This window comes from Mytilus galloprovincialis, chromosome 4 (genome assembly GCF_965363235.1).
Source record: "Mytilus galloprovincialis chromosome 4, xbMytGall1.hap1.1, whole genome shotgun sequence".
Lineage (NCBI taxonomy): Eukaryota > Metazoa > Mollusca > Bivalvia > Mytilida > Mytilidae > Mytilus > Mytilus galloprovincialis.
The window spans coordinates 33,879,404-33,894,176 of record NC_134841.1 but is presented as its reverse complement, the minus strand read 5'-3'; the positions used below and the strand labels follow the sequence as shown (position 1 = coordinate 33,894,176).

Genomic DNA, 14,773 nt, shown 5'->3' with positions numbered 1-14,773 from the left:
TAGAAATAACTTGTACACAGCGGTCACTGATATATACGAATGTAGGACAGAAAGTCACAGGACAAAAAGTCACAGGACAAAAAGTCACAGACAAAAAGTCACGGACAAAAAGTCACAGGACAAAAAGTCACAATTAATTTTTTCTGATTATTTTCTTTGAATAAAAAACGCTTATTTCTACAAAAATATTTATATTATATACATGTGTATTACATACTAGGATCATATAGAGAGAAGGAATCTCACCTCGTACCTTGTGACCTATTTTCCTACGTGAATTCTACGTTATTGCATGTACAATTTGACGATTTTCTTGGCTGATATTATAAGTAAAAATTAGACGTAAGCCTTAAGAAAATCTTGTCAAAAGTTATGACCACCAATAACCAGTTGCAAGATAATTGTATATTACACATGTATTATATGATGACCTAATGTTTTCTGAAAATTATGAAAATCCACTTTCACTTTCTGTTTTGAAAGATATGTTATCTAGATAACTAGTCACACAAAGTGTATCGTGTGCAGTACGTGTATCAATATGTATATTCATTGATTTCATGAACACACATGACACAGTAAAGATGTTTAAAATGGACAGAAATACTACATCCTCATGATCCTGTTAAGAAAATTACTTCCTTACAATATTTAATTTATCGTGGAATAATTGTGTTTAAACTGTTAAAGGACTAACTAGTAGTTAAGAATTCATTGTAAGGTAGGAACGTATGCATGGTATATAGATACAGGAAGATGTGGTATGAGTGCCAATGAGGCAACTCTCCGTCCAAATCACAATTTATAAAAGTAAACCATTATAGGTCAAGGTACGTCTTCAACACGGAGCCTAGTCTCACACCAAACAGCAAGCGATAAAGGGCTCCAAAAATTACTAGTGTAAAACCTTACAAACGGGAAAACCAACAGTCTAATCTATATAAAAAACGAGAAACAATTATGAACCACTTAAACAGACGACACCCACTGAACATCAGATTCCTGACTTAGAACACGTGAAAACAATTGCAGTGGGATTAAACGTTTAAATGGTTCCAAACCTTCGCCCTTTCTAAAACAACAACTTAGAAAAGACACAAGTATTTTTTTACAACATATGAACATTAGACAAAATATCTTTATTGGGATCTAAAATAGTTAAAGTTTAGAACTTGTTTAATGATATTGTACCCTGCTCGTTTGAAAATTAAAGACATGTACTTTTCACTTTCTGATTTGATTAACTGTTTTAAAATTATCATGGTTACCTCCTGGTTTATTAATATGACTCAGCATTGGTATGGCTGTTTATTTATATAATTTTACAGCCATGTCCATTTCAATACACACATATAGATTTAACCTTACGGTAAATAAATGTTCATGTACAAACAAATGATGTATTTATAATGAAAATACTCAATTAATCGTTTATGGAACCAGTGCACTCAAAATCTTCCGAAATTATCGATGATGATAATGATTTAGTATAGCTAACGAAATATAACAAGTAATATAATGTGATATATAATATAAAAAAGAAGATGTGGTATGATTGCCAATGAGACAACAGTTACTGTCCATAAGAGACCAAAATGACACAGACATTAACAAAGTTCTATAGGTCACCGTACGGCCTTCAACAATGAGCGAAGCCTATGCCAATATATTCTGCAGGATCTATGGCAGAGTAGGCTGATACGTACTATTGAACAATTCAATTTAAAAATTGTTGGATAAATATGTTACCATGTTTTGCTCAATGTAAGGGTTCTTGGTAATATCACATGAAATGCAATGATATAATACATCACAGACGAATACTATATAGTATGCAAAGAGCTCATATCCCTCGAAACCATGACTTTTATACGGTTTGCCAATGGAAAGTAAACAAGAAGCTGTCACAACGACAGAAACCGGATTTATTAACATTTATTTGTGTCCATTACCATTACTGATGAATGGTGCAAGTGAAAATCGTCAATATCAAATTTGACCTCCATTTTGTCATCAGTATCAACATATTAAAATTTGAAAAGCTTAGATTGAATGGTTCATGAGTAAATGCAACAACGTGAATGGAAACGCCATTTTACGATCTTTCAAGAACCATAACTCCTGAACGGTAAAAGTCAAAATCGTCATTATTGAACTTGACCTTCATTTAGTTGTCAGTAACAACATATTAAAATTTTAAAAGCTTTGGTTGAACGGTTCATGAGCTAATGCACGGACAACATTTGATTGCCGCCCGCCCGCCCGCCGTACATCCCCAAATCAATAACCGACATTTTTGTCACAAAAATCCGGTTAAAAATGGTACCCAAATACTATTTTAATTTTGCAAACCAAAAAAAAAAACCGTACACGTACAGTAAACATGCAGTGTCATTTTAATGCTATTACTTTTTTAAATGACAAAGAGATGTAAAATTTGTTTAATTTCTAAGGATATATCACCACAAAATAACTGTATTCCTTTGGTTTTTAATTTTGATATCATATATTACGTTTGAGCTCCAATGACAGATAGACATAATAATAAAAAAATATACACCAAATTTACAATAACCTTGACAAATCCCACTACTAGTTTTGTTAAAAGTATGCTGGACTCTTTTATTCTTCTTGATTGTCTATTATTGTCCATTGTATTCTAATGATGAATTAAGGTAATATGAATAAAAAGCATAATTTGACAACACTGTGACTGAATGGTACACGATTGCAACACTGTGACTGAGGGGTACAAGATTGCCAACACTATGACTGAGGGGTACACGATTGCCAACACTGTCACTGAGTCGATAAGATTGCCAACACTGTCACCGAATGGATAAGATTGCCAACACTGTCACTGAGTGCTATCATATGGCCAACACTGTGACTGAGTTGTATCATAATGACAACACTGTGACTGAGTGATATCATATTGACAACACTGTGACTGAATGGTACACGATTGCAAACACTGTGACTGAGTGGTACAAGCTTGCCAACACTTTCACTGAATGGTATAAGATTGCCAACACTGTGACTGAATGGTATAAGTTTGACAACACTGTGACTGAATGGTATAAGATTGACAACACTGTGACTGAATGGTATAAGATTGACAATACTGTGACTGAATCGTTTAATATTGACAACCCTGTGACTTAGTGGTTTAAGATTTACAGCACTGTGACTGAATGGAAATTATAAGATTGACAATTATGTGACTAAATGGTAGTTGTAAGACTGACAACACTGTGACTGAGGGGAATAAGATTGAAAACACTGTGACTGAGGGGATTAAGTTTGATAACACTGTGACTGAGGGGAATAAGATTGACAACACTGTAACTGAGTGGAATAAGAATGATAACACTGTGACTGAATGGTATAAGATTGACAACACTGTAACTGAATGATATAAGTTTGACAACACTGTGACTGAATGGTGTAAGATTGACACCACTGTGACTGAATGTTATAAAATTGACAACACTGTGACTGAATGTTCTAAAATTGACAACACTGTGACTGGCTGTTATAAAATTGACAACACTGTGTATGAAAAATAGACAATTGACAATACTGTGACTGAGTGGAATAAAATTGACAACACTGTGACTGAATGGTATAAGATTGACAACACTGTGACAGAATGGTATAAGATTGACAACACTGAAACTGAATGGTATAAGATTGACAACACTGTGACTGAATGATATAAGATTGACAACACTTTGACTGAATGATATAAGTTTGACAACACTGTGACTTAATGGTATAAGGATGACACCACAAGTGACTAAGTGGAATAAAATTGACAACACTGTGACTGAATGGTATAAGAATGACACCACTGTGACTAAGTGGGAAAAAAATGACAACACTGTGACTGAATGGTATAAGAATGACACCACTGTGACTAAATGGAATAAAATTGACAACACTGTGATTTAATGGTATAAGATTGACAACACTGTGACAGAATTGTATAAGATTGACAACAATATGACTGAATGGTATAAGAGTGACACCACTGTGACTAAGTGGAATAAATTTGACAACACTGTGACTGAATGATATAAGTTTTACAACACTGTGACTGAATGGTATAAGATTGACACCACTGTGAATAAGTGGAATAAAATTGACAACCCTTTGACTGAATGGTACAAGATTGACAACACTGACAGAATGGTATAAGATTGACAACACTGTAACTGAGTGGTATAAAAATGAAACCACTGTAATTAAGTGGAATAAAATTGACAACCCTTTGACTGAATGGTATATTAAAGAATGATAACACTGTGACTGAATGGCATAAGATGGACAACACTGTGACTGAATGGTATAAGATTGGCAACACTGTGACTGAATGGTATAAGAATGACACCACTGTGACTAAGTGGAATAAATGACAACACTGTGACTGAAGGGTATAAGATTGACAACACTGACAGAATGGTATAAGATTGACAACACTGTAACTGAATGGTATAAGAATGAAACCACTGTAATTAAGTGGGATAAAATTGACAACACTGTGACTGACTGATATAAGTTTGACAACACTGTGAATGATTGGTAAACATGGTAAAAGATTGACACCACTGTGACTAAGTGGAATAAAATTGACAACCCTGTGACTGAATGGTATAAGAATGATAACACTGTGACTGAATGGCATAAGATGGACAACACTATGACTGAATGGTATAAGATTGACAACACTGTGACTGAATGATATAAGTTTGAAACCCCTGTGACTAATTGAAATAAAATTGACAGCACTGTGACTGAATGGTATAAGATTGACAACACTGTGACTGAGTGGTACACGATTGCCAACACTGTGACTGAGTGGTACAAGCTTGCCAACACTTTCACTGAATGGTATAAGATTGCCAACACTGTGACTGAATGGTATAAGTTTGACAACACTGTGACTGAATGGTATAAGATTGACAACACTGTGACTGAATGGTATAAGATTGACAACACTGTGACTGAATGGTATAAGATAGACAATACTGTGACTGAATCGTTTAATATTGACAACCCTGTGACTTAGTGGTTTAAGATTTACAGCACTGTGACTGAATGGAAATTATAAGATTGACAATTATGTGACTGAATGGTAGTTGTAAGACTGACAAAAATGTGACTGAGGGGAATAAGATTGAAAACACTGTGACTGAGGGGATTAAGTTTGATAACACTGTGACTGAGGGGAATAAGATTGACAACACTGTAACGGAGTGGAATAAGATTGACAACACTGTAACTGAATGATATAAGTTTGACAACACTGTGACTGAATGGTGTAAGATTGACACCACTGTGACTGAATGTTATAAAATTGACAACACTGTGACTGAATGTTATAAAATTGACAACACTGTGACTGGATGTTATCAAATTGACAACACTGTGTATGAAAAATAAACAATTGACAATACTGTGACTGAGTGGAATAAAATTGACAACACTGTGACTGAATGGTATAAGATTGACAACACTGTGACATAATGGTATAAGATTGACAACACTGTAACTGAATGGTATAAGATTGACAACACTGTGACTGAATGATATAAGATTGACAACACTTTGACTGAATGATATAAGTTTGACAACACTGTGACTTAATGGTATAAGGATGACACCACAAGTGACTAAGTGGAATAAAATTGACAACAGTGTGACTGAATGGTATAAGAATGACACCACTGTGACTAAGTTGGAAAAAAATGACAATACTGTGACTGAATGGTATAAGAATTACACCACTGTGACTAAGTGGAATAAAATTGACAACACTGTGACTGAATGGTATAAGATTGACAACACTGTGACAGAATTGTATAAGATTGACAACACTGTGACTGAATGGTATATTAAAGAATGATAACACTGTGACTGAATGGTATAAGATGGACAACACTGTGACTGAATGGTATAAGATTGGCAACACTGTGACTGAATGGTATAAGAATGACACCACTGTGACTAAGTGGAATAAAATGATAACACTGTGACTGAATGGTATAAGATTGACAACACTGTGACAGAATGGTATAAGATTGACAACACTGTAACTGAATGGTATAAGAATGAAACCACTGTAATTAAGTGGAATAAAATTGACAACACTGTGACTGAATGATATAAGTTTGACAACACTGTGAATGATTGGTATAAGATTGACACCACTGTGACTAAGTAGAATAAAATTGACAACCCTGTGACTGAATGGTATAAGAATGATAACACTGTGACTGAATGGCATAAGATGGACAACACTATGACTGAATGGTATAAGATTGACAACACTGTGACTGAATGATATAAGTTTGAAACCACTGTGACTAATTGAAATAAAATTGACAACACTGTGACTGAATGGTATAAGATTGACAACACTGTGACTGAATGATATAAGTTTGACTGTGACCAAGTGGAATAAAATTGACAACACTGTGACTGAATGGTATAAGATTGACAACACTGTGACATAATGGTATAAGATTGACAACACTGTAACTGAATGGTATAAGATTGACAACACTGTGACTGAATGATATAAGATTGACAACACTTTGACTGAATGATATAAGTTTGACAACACTGTGACTTAATGGTATAAGGATGACACCACAAGTGACTAAGTGGAATAAAATTGACAACAGTGTGACTGAATGGTATAAGAATGACACCACTGTGACTAAGTTGGAAAAAAATGACAATACTGTGACTGAATGGTATAAGAATTACACCACTGTGACTAAGTGGAATAAAATTGACAACACTGTGACTGAATGGTATAAGATTGACAACACTGTGACAGAATTGTATAAGATTGACAACACTGTGACTGAATGGTATATTAAAGAATGATAACACTGTGACTGAATGGTATAAGATGGACAACACTGTGACTGAATGGTATAAGATTGGCAACACTGTGACTGAATGGTATAAGAATGACACCACTGTGACTAAGTGGAATAAAATGATAACACTGTGACTGAATGGTATAAGATTGACAACACTGTGACAGAATGGTATAAGATTGACAACACTGTAACTGAATGGTATAAGAATGAAACCACTGTAATTAAGTGGAATAAAATTGACAACACTGTGACTGAATGATATAAGTTTGACAACACTGTGAATGATTGGTATAAGATTGACACCACTGTGACTAAGTAGAATAAAATTGACAACCCTGTGACTGAATGGTATAAGAATGATAACACTGTGACTGAATGGCATAAGATGGACAACACTATGACTGAATGGTATAAGATTGACAACACTGTGACTGAATGATATAAGTTTGAAACCACTGTGACTAATTGAAATAAAATTGACAACACTGTGACTGAATGGTATAAGATTGACAACACTGTGACTGAATGATATAAGTTTGACTGTGACCAAGTGGAATAAAATTGACAACACTGTGACTGAATGGTATAAGATTGACAACACTGTGACTGAATGGTATAAGATTGACAACGCTGTGACTGAATGGTATAAGATTGACAATACTGTGACTGAATCGTTTAATATTGACAACCCTGTGACTTAGTGGTTTAAGATTTACAGCACTGTGACTGAGTGGAAATTATAAGATTGACAATTATGTGACTGAATGGTAGTTGTAAGACTGACAACACTGTGACTGAGGGGAATAAGATTGAAAACACTGTGACTGAGGGGATTAAGTTTGATAACACTGTGACTGAGGGGAATAAGATTGACAACACTGTAACTGAATGGAATAAGAATGATAACACTGTAACTGAATGGTATAAGATTGACAACACTGTAACTGAATGATATAAGTTTGACAACACTGTGACTGAATGGTGTAAGATTGACACCACTGTGATTGAATGTTATAAAATTGACAACACTGTGACTGAATGTTATAAAATTGACAACACTGTGACTGGATGTTATAAAATTGACAACACTGTGTATGAAAAATAAACAATTGACAATACTGTGACTGAGTGGAATAAAATTGACAACACTGTGACTGAATGGTATAAGATTGACAACACTGTGATAGAATGGTATAAGATTGACAACACTGTAACTGAATGGTATAAGATTGACAACACTGTGACTGAATGATATAAGATTGACAACATTTTGACTGAATGATATAAGTTTGACAACACTGTGACTTAATGGTATAAGGATGACACCACAAGTGACTAAGTGGAATAAAATTGACAACACTGTGACTGAATGGTATAAGAATGACACCACTGTGACTAAGTGGAAAAAAAATGACCACACTGTGACTGAATGGTATAAGATTGACAACCATGTGACTAAGTTGTTTAAAATTGGCAACAATGTGACTTAATTGTAGTTATAAGATTGACAGCACTGTTACTGATAGGTAGATGTAAGATTTACAATTCTGTAACTGATTTACCTATTAACTGTTAACACTGACTGAGTGGTATAAGATTACCAACACTGTAACTGACTGGTATCAGATTGCCAACACTGTGACTGAGTAACATAAGTTCATCAACACTGATTGTTATACCATTACAACACTGTGACTGATTGATATAAATAATAATGTTTATTATATTAATAGAATATTGAATCTTGAATCTATGAGATTGACAACATTGTGACTGAGTGGAACTAGATTAACAGCGCTGTGAATGAAAAGTATAAGATTGACAACACTGTGACTGAATGTTATAAAATTGACAACACTGTGATTGGATGTTATAAAATTGACAACACTGTGTATGAAAAATAAACAATTGACAATACTGTGACTGAGTGAAATAAGATTGACAACGCTGTGACTGAATGGTATATTATTGACAACATTGTAACTGATAAGAATGAGATTGTCAAAACTGATTGATTGGTGTTTAAATGACAACAATTTGACTGGGTTGTATAATATTACCAACACTTTGACTGTTTAGTATATATAAAAATAATAACACTACGACTGAATGATATTATATATATAACACTGTTACTAATTAGTATAAGATTAGTAACACTGTGACTGATTGATGTAAGGTTGACAACACTGCGACTGATTAATGTATGGTTGACAACACTGCGACTGATTAATGTAAGGTTGACAACACTGCGACCGATTGATGTAAGGTTGACAGCACTGCGACTGATTAATGTATGGTTGATAACACTGTGACTGATTAATGTATGGTTGACAACACTGTGACTGATTGATGTAAGGTTGACAACACTGTGACTGATTAATGTAAGGTTGACAACACTGTAACTGATTGATGTAAGGTTGACAACACTGCGAATGATTGATGTAAGGTTAACAACACTGCGAATGGTTGGTGTAAGGTTGACAACACTGCGACTGATTGATGTAAGGTTGACAACACTGCGACTGATTGGTATAAGGTTGACAACACTGTGACTGATTAATGTAAGGTTGACAACACTGCGACTGATTGATGTAAGGTTGACAACACTGCGACTGCTTAATGTATGGTTGATAACACTGTGACTGATTAATGTATGGTTGACAACACTGCGACTGATTAATGTAAGGTTGACAACACTGCGACTGATTGATGTAAGGTTGACAGCACTGCGACTGAATAATGTATGGTTGATAACACTGTGACCGATTAATGTATGGTTGACAACACTGTTACTGATTGATGTAAGGTTGACAACACTGTAACTGATTGATGTAAGGTCGACAACACTGCGAATGATTGATGTAAGGTTAACAACACTGTGACTGATTGATGTAAGGTTGACAACACTGTGACTGATTAATGTAAGGTTGACAACACTGTAACTGATTGATGTAAGGTTGACAACACTGCGAATGATTGATGTAAGATTAACAACACTGCGACTGGTTGGTGTAAGGTTGACAACACTGCGACTGATTGATGTAAGGTTGACAACACTGCGACTGATTGGTATACGATTGACAACACTGTGACTGATTGATATAAAGTTGACAACACTGCGACTGATTGATGTAAGGTTGACAACACTGCGAATGATTGATGTAAGGTTGACAACACTGTGACTTATTGATGTAAGGTTGACACCACTGCGACTGATTGGTGTAAGGTTGACAACACTGTGACTGATTGATGTGAGGTTGACAACACTGCGAATGATTGATGTAAGGTTGAAAACACTGCGACTGGTTGGTGTAAGGTTGACAACACTGCGACTGATTGATGTAAGGTTGACAACACTGCGACTGATTGATGTAAGGTTGACAACACTGCGACTGATTGGTATAAGGTTGAGAACACTGTGACTGATTGATGTAAGGTTGACAACACTGCAACTGATTGATGTAAGGTTGACAACACTGCGAATGATTGGTGTAAGGTTGACAACACTTTGACTGATTGATGTAAGGTTGACACCACTGCGACTGATTGATGTAAGTTTGACAACACTGCGACTGCTTGATGTAAGGTTGACAGCCCTGCGACTGGTTGATGTAAGGTTGACAACACTTCGACTGATTGATGTAAGGTTGATAGCACTGCGACTGATTGATGTTAGGTTGACAACACTGCGACTGATTGATGTACGGTTGTAAGGTTGACAACACTACGACTGATTGATGTAAGGTTAACAACACTGCGACTGATTGATGTAAGGTTGACAACACTGCGACTGATTGATGTAAGGTTGACAGCACTGTTACTGAAAAGTAGATGTAAGATTTACAATTCTGTAACTGATTTACCTATTAACTGTTAACACTGACTGAGTGGTATAAGATTACCAACACTGTAACTGACTGGTATCAGATTGCCAACACTGTGACTGAGTAACATAAGTTCATCAACACTGATTGTTATACCATTACAACACTGTGACTGATTGATATAAATAATAATGTTTATTATATTAATAGAATATTGAATCTTGAATCTATGAGATTGACAACATTGTGACTGAGTTGAACTAGATTAACAGCGCTGTGAATGAAAAGTATAAGATTGACAACACTGTGACTGAATGTTATAAAATTGACAACACTGTGTATGAAAAATAAACAATTGACAATACTGTGACTGAGTGAAATAAGATTGTCAACGCTGTGACTGAATGGTATATTATTGACAACATTGTAACTGATAAGAATGAGATTGTCAAAACTGATTGATGGTGTTTAAATGACAACAATTTGACTGGGTTGTATAATATTACCAACACTTTGACTGTTTAGTATATATAAGAATAATAACACTACGACTGAATGATATTATATATATAACACTGTTACTAATTAGTATAAGATTAGTAACACTGTGACTGATTGATATAAGGTTGACAACACTGCAACTGATTAATGTAAGGTTGACACCACTGCGACTGATTGATGTAAGGTTAAAAACACTGTGACTGATTGATATAAGGTTGACAACACTGCGACTGATTAATGTAAGGTTAACAACACTGCAACTGATTTAGGTAAGGTTGACAACACTGCGACTGCTTAATGTATGGTTGATAACACTGTGACTGATTAATGTATGGTTGACAACACTGCGACTGATTGATGTAAGGTTGACACCACTGCGACTGATTGATGTAAGGTTGACAACACTGTGACTGATTGATGTGAGGTTTACAACACTGCGACTGATTAATGTAAGGTTGACAACACTGCGACCGATTGATGTAAGGTTGACACCACTGCGACTGATTGATGTAAGGTTGACAACACTGCGACTGATTAATGTAATGTTGACAACACTGCGACCGATTGATGTAAGGTTGACACCACTGCGACTGATTGATGTAAGGTTGACAACACTGTGACTGATTGATGTGAGGTTTACAACACTGCGAATGATTGATATAAGGTTGACAACACTGTGACTGATTGATATGAGGTTTACAACACTGCGAATGATTGATATAAGGTTGACAACACTGCGACTGGTTGGTGTAAGGTTGACAACACTGCGACTGATTGATGTAAGGTTGACAACACTGCGACTGATTGATGTAAGGTTGACAACACTGCGACTGATTGGTATAAGGTTGAGAACACTGACTGATTGATGTAAGGTTGACAACACTGCAACTGATTGATGTAAGGTTGACAACACTGCGAATGATTGGTGTAAGGTTGACAACACTTTGACTGATTGATGTAATGTTGACACCACTGCGACTGATTGATGTAAGTTTGACAACACTGCGACTGCTTGATGTAAGGTTGACAACCCTGCGACTGGTTGATGTAAGGTTGACAACACTTCGACTGATTGATGTAAGGTTGATAGCACTGTAACTGATTGATGTAAGGTTGACAACACTGCGAATGATTGATGTAAGGTTAACAACACTGCGACTGGTTGGTGTTAGGTTGACAACACTGCGACTGATTGATGTAAGGTTGACAACACTGCGACTGGTTGGTGTTAGGTTGACAACACTGCGACTGATTGATGTGAGGTTGACAACACTGCGAATGATTGGTGTAAGGTTGACAACACTGCGACTGGTTGGTATTAGGTTGACAACACTGCGACTGATTGATGTAAGGTTGACAACACTGTGACTGATTGATGTGAGGTTGACAACACTGTGACTGATTGATGTGAGGTTGACAACACTGTGACTGATTGATGTGAGGTTGACAACACTGTGTCTGATTGATGTGAGGTTGACAACACTGTGATTGATTGATGTAAGGTTGACAACACTGTGACTGATTGATGTGAGGTTGACAACACTGTGACTGATTGATGTGAGGTTGACAACACTGTGTCTGATTGATGTGAGGTTGACAACACTGTGACTGATTGATGTAAGGTTGACAACACTGTGACTGATTAATGTAAGGTTGACAACTCTGTGACTGATTGATGTAAGGTTGACAACACTGCGACTGATTGATGTAAGGTTGGCAATTCTGTGACTGATTGATGTAAGCTTGACAACACTGCGACTGATTGGTATAAGGTTGAGAACACTGACTGATTGGTGTAAGGTTGACAACACTGCAACTGATTGATGTAAGGTTGACAACACTGCGAATGATTGGTGTAAGGTTGACAACACTTTGACTGATTGATGTAAGGTTGACACCACTGCGACTGATTGATGTAAATTTGACAACACTGCGACTGCTTGATGTAAGGTTGACAACCCTGCGACTGGTTGATGTAAGGTTGACAACACTTCGACTGATTGATGTAAGGTTGATAGCACTGTAACTGATTGATGTAAGGTTGACAACACTGCGAATGATTGATGTAAGGTTAACAACACTGCGACTGGTTGGTGTTAGGTTGACAACACTGCGACTGATTGATGTAATGTTGACAACACTGCGACTGGTTGGTGTTAGGTTGACAACACTGCGACTGATTGATGTGAGGTTGACAACACTGCGAATGATTGGTGTAAGGTTGACAACACTGCGACTGGTTGGTGTAAGGTTGACAACACTGCGACTGATTGATGTAAGGTTGACAACACTGCGACTGATTGATGTAAGGTTGACACCACTGCGACTGATTGATGTAAGGTTGACAACACTGTGACTGATTGATGTGAGGTTGACAACACTGCGAATGATTGATGTAAGGTTGACAACACTGCGACTGCTTGATGTAAGGTTGACAACCCTGCGACTGGTTGATGTAAGGTTGACAACACTTCGACTGATTGATGTAAGGTTGATAGCACTGCGACTGATTGATGTTAGGTTGACAACACTGCGACTGATTGATGTACGGTTGTAAGGTTGACAACACTACGACTGATTGATGTAAGGTTGACAACACTGCGACTGTTTGATGTAAGGTTGACAACACTGCGACTGATGGATGTAAGGTTGACAACACTGTGACTGATAAGTTGACAACACCGTGACTGATAGGTTGACAACATTGTGACTGATTGATATGAGGTTGACAACACTGTGACTGATTGATGTGAGGTTGACAACACTGTGACTGATTGATGTAAGGTTGACAACACTGTGACTGATTGATGTAAGGTTGACAACCCTGTGACTGATTGATGTAAGGTTGACAACACTGCGACTGATTGATGTAAGGTTGACAACACTGTGATTGATTGATGTAAGGTTGACAACACTGTGACTGATTGATGTAAGGTTGACAACCCTGTGACTGATTGATGTAAGGTTGACAACACTGCGACTGATTGATGTAAGGTTGACAATTCTGTGACTGATTGATGTAAGGTTGACAACACTGCGACTGATTGATGTAAGGTTGACAACACTGTGACTGATTGATGTAAGGTTGACAACCCTGTGACTGATTGATGTAAGGTTGACAACACTGCGACTGATTGATGTAAGGTTGACAATTCTGTGACTGATTGATGTAAGGTTGACAACACTGCGACTGATTGGTATAAGATTGACACCACTGTGACTAAGTGGAATAAAATTGACAACCCTGTGACTGAATGGTATAAGAATGATAACACTATGACTGAATGGCATAAGATGAACAACACTGTGACTGAATGGTATAAGATTGACAAAACTGTGACTGAATGATATAAGTTTGAAACCACTGTGACTAATTGAAATAAAATTGACAACACTGTGACTGATTGGTATAAGATTGACAACACTGTGACAGAAATGTATAAGATTGACAACACTGTGACTGAATTGTATAAGAGTGACACCACTGTGACTAAGTGGAATAAAATTGACAACACTGTGACTGAATGATATAAGTTTGACAACACTGTG

At 36.4% G+C, this 14,773-nt stretch overlaps 1 protein-coding gene across 2 annotated transcripts in view; it reads left to right on the top strand.

Annotated features, from left to right (window-relative positions):
• Positions 1-563: 563 nt before the first annotated feature.
• Positions 564-14,773, top strand: part of LOC143071941 (uncharacterized) — a 67,445-nt gene continuing 53,235 nt past the window's right edge. The window contains exon 1 of one of the 2 annotated variants that reach the window (XM_076246646.1): positions 564-721. The gene's annotated coding sequence lies outside the window, so the exon portion shown is untranslated. Of the gene's footprint in view, positions 730-14,773 lie in introns of both variants that reach the window. The other variant, XM_076246647.1, reaches the window with a different exon arrangement.